Below are 9,242 nucleotides of genomic sequence, written 5' to 3'. Positions count from 1 at the left end.
TGTCGCATGTTATTGATGATGCCACTTCTGCTATGCATGATACTTATGATGAAACTACTTCTATGCTTGATACTACTATGCCACTTGGTGAATTTCTTGATGAAGAACTTACTAGGGTTAGAGAGAATGAAAATATTGAATCTGATAATATTGATGAAAGTGATGATGAAGACTTGCCCGTTATTCCTAAGGGTTGTGTTTTTGATAAAGAAGCTTCTTTAGCTATTTTAGCTTGCAAAGATAGATACGAACTCAAAAGGTTATTAGCTAAATGGAAGCAGCAATCTCTAAATGCTAGAATGAAACCTGACCCTGCTTTTGCTACTTCAACTATCTGTGTTACTGATAAGGATTATGAATTCTCTGTTGATCCTGATATAATTACTTTGGTTGAATCTGATCCCTTTCATGGCTAAGAATCTGAAACTGTTGTGGCACATCTTACTAAATTAAATGATATAGCCACCCTGTTCACTAATGATGAGAGAACTCGCTACTTATATATCCTGAAAATATTTCTGTTCTCATTAAAGGGTGATGCGAAGATATGGTTTAATTCTTTGGATCCTGGTTGTGTGCGTAGTCCCCAGGATATGATTTATTACTTCTCTGCTAAATATTTCCCCGCTCATAAGAAACAAGCTGCTTTAAGGGATATATATAATTTTGTGCAAATTGAAGAAGAGAGTCTCCCACAAGCTTGGGGGAGGCTTCTCCAATTACTTAATGCTTTGCCTGATCATCCTCTTAAGAAAAATGAAATACTTGATATCTTTTATAATGGACTAACCGATGCCTCCAGAGATTACCTGGATAGTTGTGCTAGTTCTGTTTTCAGGGAAAGAACACCGGATGAAGATGAAATTCTATTGAATAATATGTTGACAAATGAAAATAATTGGACACTTCCTGAACCAGTTCCTGAACCAACTCCTGAGCCTATTCCTAAACCAACTCCGAAGAAAAGGGGTATTCTATTTCTCAGTCCTGAAGATATGCAAGAGGCAAAGAAATCTATGAAAGAAAAAGGTATTAAAGCTGAAGATGTTAAGAATTTACCTCCTATTGAAGAAATACACGGTCTTATGTTACCACCTTGTTGAAGAAACATATGATCTTAATCCTCCACCCATTGAAGAAACTCACGGTCTTGATAACCCAACATAGGTAGTAAAGGTAAATTCTCTCTATGGATATGATAAAGCTGAAATCCCGTTTACTAAATTTGCTAGCCCATGCTTAGATGAGTTTGATAAATTTATGGTTAAGCAAGAATACTTCAATGCTTATTTCGGTAGACAATTGAAATACAATTCAAATATGCTTGAACACTTGGGTGATTATAAGGCTAATGTCAAAGGTGAACTTAAACTTATTAGTAAACATGCTTCTATGGTTACCACTCAAGTAGAACAAGTACTGAAAGCTCAAAATGATTTGCTCAATGAAATGAATAGTATGAAAAATGATTATGTTGTTAGAGTGGCTACTAGAACTGGTAGAATGACTCAGGAACCTTTGTATCCTGAAGGGCACCCTAAGAGAATTGAGCAAGATTCCCAGAGAAATAATGTAGATGCACCTAGTCCTTCTAAAAGGAAGAAAAAGAAAAATGATAGGACTTTGCATGCTTCTAGTGAACCTATTGCTGAACCACCTGAGAATCCAAATGATATTTCTATTTCTGATGCTGAAACACAATCTGGTAATGAACATGAAACTAGTGATAATGTTAATGATAATGTTCATGATGATGCTCAACCTAGTAATGATAATGATATAGAAATTGAACCTGTTGTTGATCTTGATAACCCACAATCGAAGAATCAACGTTATGGTAAGAAAGACTTTGTTGCTAGGAAACACAATAAGGAAAGAGAGCCTTGGGTTCAGAAACCCATGCCTTTTCCTCCCAAACCATCCAGGAAAAAGGATGATGAGGATTTTGAGCGCTTTGCTGAAATGATTAGACCTATCTTTTTGCGTATGCGATTAACTGATATGCTCAAAATGAATACTTATGCTAAGTATATGAAAGATACTATTACAAATAAAAGAAAGATACAAGAAGCTGAAATTTCCACCATGCTTGCTAATTATACTTTTAAGGGTGGAATACCAAAGAAACTTGGAGATCCAGGAGTACCTACTATACCATGCTCCATTAAAAGAAATTATGTTAAAACTGCTTTGTGTGATCTTGGAGGCGGTGTTAATGTTATGCCTCTCTCTTTATATCATAGACTTGATTTGAATAAGTTGACACCTACTGAAATACCTTTGCAAATGGCTGATAAATCAATTGCCTTGTCGGTATTTGTGAGGATGTGCCTGTTGTAGTTGCAAACGTTACTATTTTAATAGACTTTGTTATTCTTGATATTCCCGAGGAAAATAGTATGTCTATTATTCTTGGAAGACCTTTTTTGAACACTGCACGAGCTGTCATTGATTGCACTAAAGGCAATTTCACTTTTCATGTTAATGGTAATGAGCATACGGTACACTTTCCGATGACACAACCTCAAGTTCATAGTATCAACTCTATTGGAAAGGTTCCATCAATTATATTTGGAGGTTTTGAATTTCCTCTACCTACTGTCAAGAAGAAATATGATATTCTTATTATTGGGGATGTGCATATCCCCTTTGAGGTAACATAGTGTTATTCGAAATTTCTCTGGTTCCATGTTATTCAGAATGAGATGGATGAAACTAGACAGTTGGAGACTTGATCAACCTTGTTAGTGGATTCCTTTTGATGAGCATGAGATGGATGAAACTAGAAAGCACAACTCTCTGTAGCTTCTTTTTACGTTCTGTTATTTATATTAAATAAAATAAAAATAAGTAGTTTCCGTCTGTTACCTGAATTATCCGTGCAATATAAAAATACCCCGAAAATAAAAGTTCTCCAAATGCCTTGAAATTTAAATATGATTTTTTCTGGAATATTTGAGAATATCTGGAACTGAGAACACAGCAGGGGGATCAACCACATGGCCACGAGGGTGGAGGGCGCGCCCCCTGCCTCGTGGGCCCACGGTGGACTTCCTCCACTTATTCCTGCACCCACACACTTCTTCTTCCTCCCACAAACACGAATATCCAGCTCAAGCGCGAGTTCTAGCTCATTTTGCTGCCATTCTCGATCTCCTTGCTCAAAGCACCTCTCACAAAACTGCTTTAGGGGATTGTTCCTTGGTATGTGACTCCTCCATTGGTCCAATTAGTTTTTGTTCTAGTGCTTTATTCATTGCATATTTTTGCTGCTTAGGTGACCCTATTCTTGAGCTTGCATGCCAAATTTATATGGTCAAAAGTAGTTTTGATGCATGATATAGGCTCTAGGCACTTGTAGGAGTAGTTGCTATCAATTTTATTGAGTTTAGCTCACTTTTATTTTGAAGTTACTAAAACTTTCAGAAATTTTTCAGAGGAATAAATATGTTTAGGAAAATGTACCAAGGTGTTTTTTCAAGGAAGCAAGGACCCAGGCTTGCAATGCGTGATGCTGATGATGAGCCACCAAGAAATGCTCTAGTGCGTCCTTGTGAATGTCCTTCAGAGGACTTCATGGATCGAGCGAGTATTAAGGAAGAATTTTATGCATATTTGCATAACGCTGATCTTGTGGGCTTCGAGGAAGAAAAATGCCGTCAGTACCACTAACTCACTAGTTCCTTTGTGAGGAGGTTTGAATTTTCATCTTCACGCAATTCTCCAACTGTCCGGTTCGATCTTTATGAAAAATCTTATACGATGGACTTATAGGATTTTACCACTGCTTGCAAACTTCCACAATGGGGTAGTGTTAGGGAACCTCACAAATATGAATTTAGAGATTTTCTTGCTAGTATAATTGTGGGGGAATCTAGAGATATAACACAAGCTACCATAGGGAGCATTCACTTTCCTGCTATACATTATTTTGCTCCCTTCATAGGTAGATGTATTAATGGTAAAAATGAGGCATGTCACATGTGTGTCCCTGACCTCAGTATTCTTAGGAGTGCTGTATTAGGAGATAAATCTTATAATTTAGGAGCCATTGTTGCACGTAGGTTGCATCTTAATAAATTTAATGGATATTTCTTTGGTGGAATTTATGCAACCCGCATAGCTAATTTTCTGGGTATAACCATACGTGAGGATGATATTGAGTTTCCTCCTGCTTATTTAGATTATGAGGCTATGGTTCGTCATCAGTTTATTGAGAGGAACGATCAGTTCCTCCAGTAATAATTAATGTTTGACAGATGACGCACCTGTCACGTCGCTCTCCCTGCTTCTACTTTCTTTGACTTTCAGGCAAAAGGGAGATATTTCATAACCAGAGAGGAGGCGGAAGAGTATAAGAGGAGAGCTGAGATAGCTCGCCTCCAAGCTGCAGCCCATGATGCAATGACTGCTGCATCTCAGTACGACCCCAACTACAACTTTGGATATCAGCCAGGCCAACCGTGGACATAGACCAACTTAGGCCAAAAGCCTAAGCTTGGGGGAGTACGTATTTCCCACTGACATTACATTCATGTTTACACACTCATTGCTAGATGTCGGTGCTCATACTTTTTCATTGTATCATCCATGCTAGTTTATTTTCCTTTTCATGCTTTCTTCTTGTGTGTTTAATAAATCTTATGAAAAACCAAAAAAATTAGTTGTAGCTTTTTATTAGTTTACTTTCCATGCTTGTAGTAGTAATTAAAACGAAAACCCAAAAAGATTTCATGTTCTTCTTTTGCTTGTTGGGAGTTTTCCCGTGTAAATAGTTTTATTTCTTTTCTTTTCTTTGGGGGTCGATAGGAGAAGACCATAATTAAATTGTTGAAGTGGCTCTAATATGCATTATTGTTGATCTGACAAAAGATCCCATATTGCCTTGTCTTCTCCTGTTTATTGAATGCTCGCAGATTCCACCTTAGTCCAATGCACGTGCACTATTATTATTATTATTATTATTATTATTATTATTATTATTATTATTATTATCCACATCGTTCGGTCGTGCAAGTGAAAGGCAATTATGACGGTATATGATGGACTGACTGAGATGAGAAAAGCTGCTATGAACTCGACCTCTTTTGTTTTTTAAAATATGATTAGTTCATTGTGCCTGATTCAGCCTATTATGAATAAACATGTTTGCAATGGCAACTAGAGATCATAGTTTCTTGTGCCATACTTTATTAGCTAGGAGCTTATAATGGTTTACCTTGTGTGCCAACATGCTATCAAAATGGTTGTGATGTGGTATGATAGGGTGGTATCCTCCTCTGAATGATTTAAGTGACTTGACTTGGCACATGTTCACTCATGTAGTTGAAACAAAATCAACATAGCCTTCACGATATTTATGTTCATGGTGGATTATATCCTACTCATGCTTGCATTCAGTGTTGATTAATTTTAATGCATGTTCATGACTGTTGTCGCTCTCTAGCTGGTCGCTTCCTAGTCTTTTGCTAGCCTTCACCTGTACTAAGCGGGAATACTGCTTGTGCATCCAATCCCATAAACCCCAAAGTTATTCCACATGAGTCCACTATACCTTCCTATATGCGGTATCTACCTGCCGTTCCAAGTAAATTTGTATGTGCCAAACTCTAAACCTTCAAATAAATATCCTGTTTTGTATGCTCAAATAGCTCATGCATCAACTAGGGTTGTCCGTATCTTCCATGTTAGGCGAGTTATTCTCAAGAGGAGTGGACTCCGCTCCTCACTCACGAGAAAGTGGCTGGTCACCGAGATGCCCAGTCCCATGCTTTGTGCAAACTAAATCAAAATAATTGCAAAACAAAACTCCCCTGGGACTGTTGCTAGTTGGAGGCACTCGTTGTTTCGAGCAAGCCATGGATTGATGCTTGTTAGTGGAGGGAGAGTATAAACTTTACCATTCTATTTGGGAACCGCCTATAATGTGTGTAGCATGGAAGATATCGCCATATCTTGGTTGTTATGTTGACAATGAAAGTATACCGCTCAAAATATTATTCATCTCTATTTCAAAACCGAGCTCTGGCACCTCTACAAATCCTTGCTTCCCTCTGCGAAGGGCCTATCTATTTACTTTCATGTTGAGTCATCATCCTCTTATTAAAAAGCACCAGTTGGAGAGCACCACTGTCATTTGCATTCATTACTGTTAGTTTACGCTGAGTATGACTTGACTGGATCTCTTTTACCATGAATTACATTGTCTAGTCATTCCTTGATCTTTAAAGCTGCTCTGCATTTATGTTTTGCGGTCTCAAAAAGGGCTAGCGAGAAACCATCTTGTTATATCATATTATGATTGTTTTGAGAAAGTGTTGTCATCCGAGATTTATTATTATTGCTCGCTAGTTGATTATGCCATTGATATGAGTAAACATGAGACCTATGCGTTATTGTGAATGTGGTTAGTCATAATCTTTGCTGAAAACTTGAATGTTGGCTTTACATATTTACAACAACAAGAGCAAACAGAGTTTGTAGAAGTTTTTCTTTATGACTTTCAGTTTATCAACTAAATTGCTTGAGGACAAGCAAAGGTTTAAGCTTGGGGGAGTTGATACGTCTTCGTCGTATCTACTTTTCCAAACACTTTTGCCCTTGTTTTGGACTCTAACTTGCATGATTTGAATGGAACTAACCCGGACTAACGCTGTTTTCAGCAGAATTGCCATGGTGTTATTTATGTGCAGAACAAAAGTTCTCGGAATGACCTGAAACTTCACGGAACATCTATTCAGAAATAATAAAAAAATCCTTGCAAAAGATGAAGACCAGGGGTGTCGGCATTCTGGGAACGGGGGTCCCCAGACTTGCCTGACTGCGGCCTGCAGCGTGGCTCAAAGGGGGGCCCAGCGCGGCCCATCTTCACCAACACAAACCCAAGACCCTTGCGAGGGGCCAAGCCTCGCGGGGCGGAAGACGCGGAGCTTCCTCAGGCACGGCCTCATCAGGCTGGCTCACTAGGAGGCGGAGAGACCAAGGCGGGGTACCTCACGAGGTGCTCGTGACGCAAGCCATGACGACCAAGGGCGCCAGGCGGGTGCCAGCCCGCGCAGTGTCCTCCTTTCCTCTTTGGTGCAAAGGGGGCAAGCGCAGTTGTGGAGTACCGAGGCATCAGGCAAAGGTTGCCATTTCGGTGCAACAAGACCAAGACCAGGAGGACTGCAAGACGGAGGTGATCGTGGAGCCCAAGACGGCGTCACCACCAGAGCTTTGTGCAGGCGAAGACTACTTTTGTCAGGATAGCTGGTACTAGCTGTCCCCTTTCAAATTAGCCCGCCATTGTTGGCTCCCTTCCCGCTCGATATTTGGGAAGAGGACCAGGGCCTCTATAAATAGGACCAGCCACCCGCAGGGTGAAGAAAGGGAAGGATCGGGGGGCAGAGAGAGAGAGAGAGAGAGAGAGAGAGAGAGAGAGAGAGAGAGAGAGAGAGAGAGAGAGAGAGAGAGAAGGGTGACTGAACTCCTCCCAGCGGTTCATCCCCCCAGCCAAGAATAGACCCTCGCGAGGCTGTTCTTCCTTGTATTGTTCATCATCATCAGCCCAAGAGGCAATCCACCACACCACACACTAGAGTAGGGTATTACACCACAACGGTGGCCTGAACCAGTATAAACCTTGTGTCCCTCATGTTATTCTTTCCATAGCTTAGACCTTAGCAAGGCGGAGGGGTGCAGGTAGGTAGGAGGCGAAATCTCCGCGCACCCGAGTGTTCGAACCTCAAGGGTCTGCCGAAACCCGAAATCCGACATTTGGCGCGCCAGGTAGGGGTGCGCCGGGATTCGTCTTCCACCACCCCGTTCTCCTCCGACCATCACGCCCATGTCTAACGCTCGTTGGGCCCGCGCCGAGCGCCGGGCCGCTCTCGCTTCTCGCGTCGCCCAGACGGCTCCTATCGGCTGGCGTCCTCGTCATTCCCCGTCACCTGCCGTCAACGCCGCCACCGGCCCGGCGGGGGACAAGCAGCAAGTATCGTCTCAGCATCCGTCCGTGCGGCAAGACGGCCGCACCGCAACTCCCTCGCTCACCCCGGCTGGTTCTTCGTCCAACGCGCTTCGCGCGCCCATGGAGGCTCGGGCTGCGCTCATCACGGCAAATGAGCTCCTGTGCTACCGTCCCGTCGAGGACGTCTACGAAGAATGGCTCGACCGCGTCGCCGAGCTCGTCCACGCCGCAGGGGGCTCTCCTGCACCGTCTGTTCCGCTGCACCGCACCCCGCCCATAAGATATTATATTATTGCTGGAAAAAATTGCTATTTGATTTGATACATTGTGATCCTTAACGTTGATGAATTAAGAAAAACGGAAAGAGAGGGATTCGAACCCTCGGTAAACAAAAGTCTACATAGCAGTTCCAATGCTACGCCTTGAACCGCTCGGCCATCTCTCCTATATAACTTATTATGGAAAATAAATTGAGTGAATAGCGAGTTTTCTTATTCCTACAGTACAGGTACAACCGCAACCACTCGGGGGTTCCATAGTTCTATTGGAAAATTCCTTTTGATCGAAGTGGAAGGATACAGGATTTTTTACTAGATATTGCGCTCGCTATAAAATAAAAGTTTTAATTTGGGTTTTCCCGCAAGTAAAGAAAAAGAAAATGGAAGAATTCTTCTTATTGCATAATAAAATAAAGAAACCTTAGAATTCCGTTTGCATAAGATACGCTACACCATACTATCGAAATCAAAAATAGGGTATGAGACAATTAATAACTTTGAAAACACGAAATAGTTGATAACATAAGTTGTTGTTCAGAAATAGGAAAGTGGAATGAAATCCAGTCTTAGTCAAATATTTCATATCTCTTCGTGTCCAAGAGAAGGAAAAGGATACAATTTTAGCTGAGCGGAAAATCCATATCTCTCTTATCCATTTAAAGCATATGGATTTAGAGTAGAGCATATGGATCAATCTATTTATAATTATAAGAATCGAATGTGTTTGTTTTTATGTTATTTTGTGAAGGAATGAAAACAATTCTATATAGAATGGGTTGGGAATTATGCCTAGATCCCGTGTAAATGGAAATTTCATTGATAAGACCTCCTCAATTGTAGCCAATATTTTATTTCGAATAATTCCGACAACCTCAGGATACTTATTATAGAGATGGTGCGATTTGACTCTTTTTTTTGCTTTTTTTAGCCCTACCTATACCTCAGTCTTACGAAAAAGAGAGGGGGGTTGGCATAGAGAGAACCAAATTTGTAAAGCAAAAAAACCCACGCTTCGG

At 40.9% G+C, this 9,242-nt stretch overlaps 1 non-coding gene across 1 annotated transcript; it reads right to left on the bottom strand.

The window, feature by feature from the left end:
• Positions 1–8,306: 8,306 nt before the first annotated feature.
• TRNAS-GGA (transfer RNA serine (anticodon GGA)) lies at positions 8,307–8,393 on the bottom strand. The gene has a single exon. It is a non-coding gene; the product is annotated as a tRNA-Ser (tRNA).
• Between the last annotated feature and the right edge of the window lie 849 nt (positions 8,394–9,242).

This window comes from Triticum aestivum, chromosome 2A, assembly GCF_018294505.1.
Source record: "Triticum aestivum cultivar Chinese Spring chromosome 2A, IWGSC CS RefSeq v2.1, whole genome shotgun sequence".
Lineage (NCBI taxonomy): Eukaryota > Viridiplantae > Streptophyta > Magnoliopsida > Poales > Poaceae > Triticum > Triticum aestivum.
This window is presented reverse-complemented; position numbering and strand designations above follow the sequence as displayed.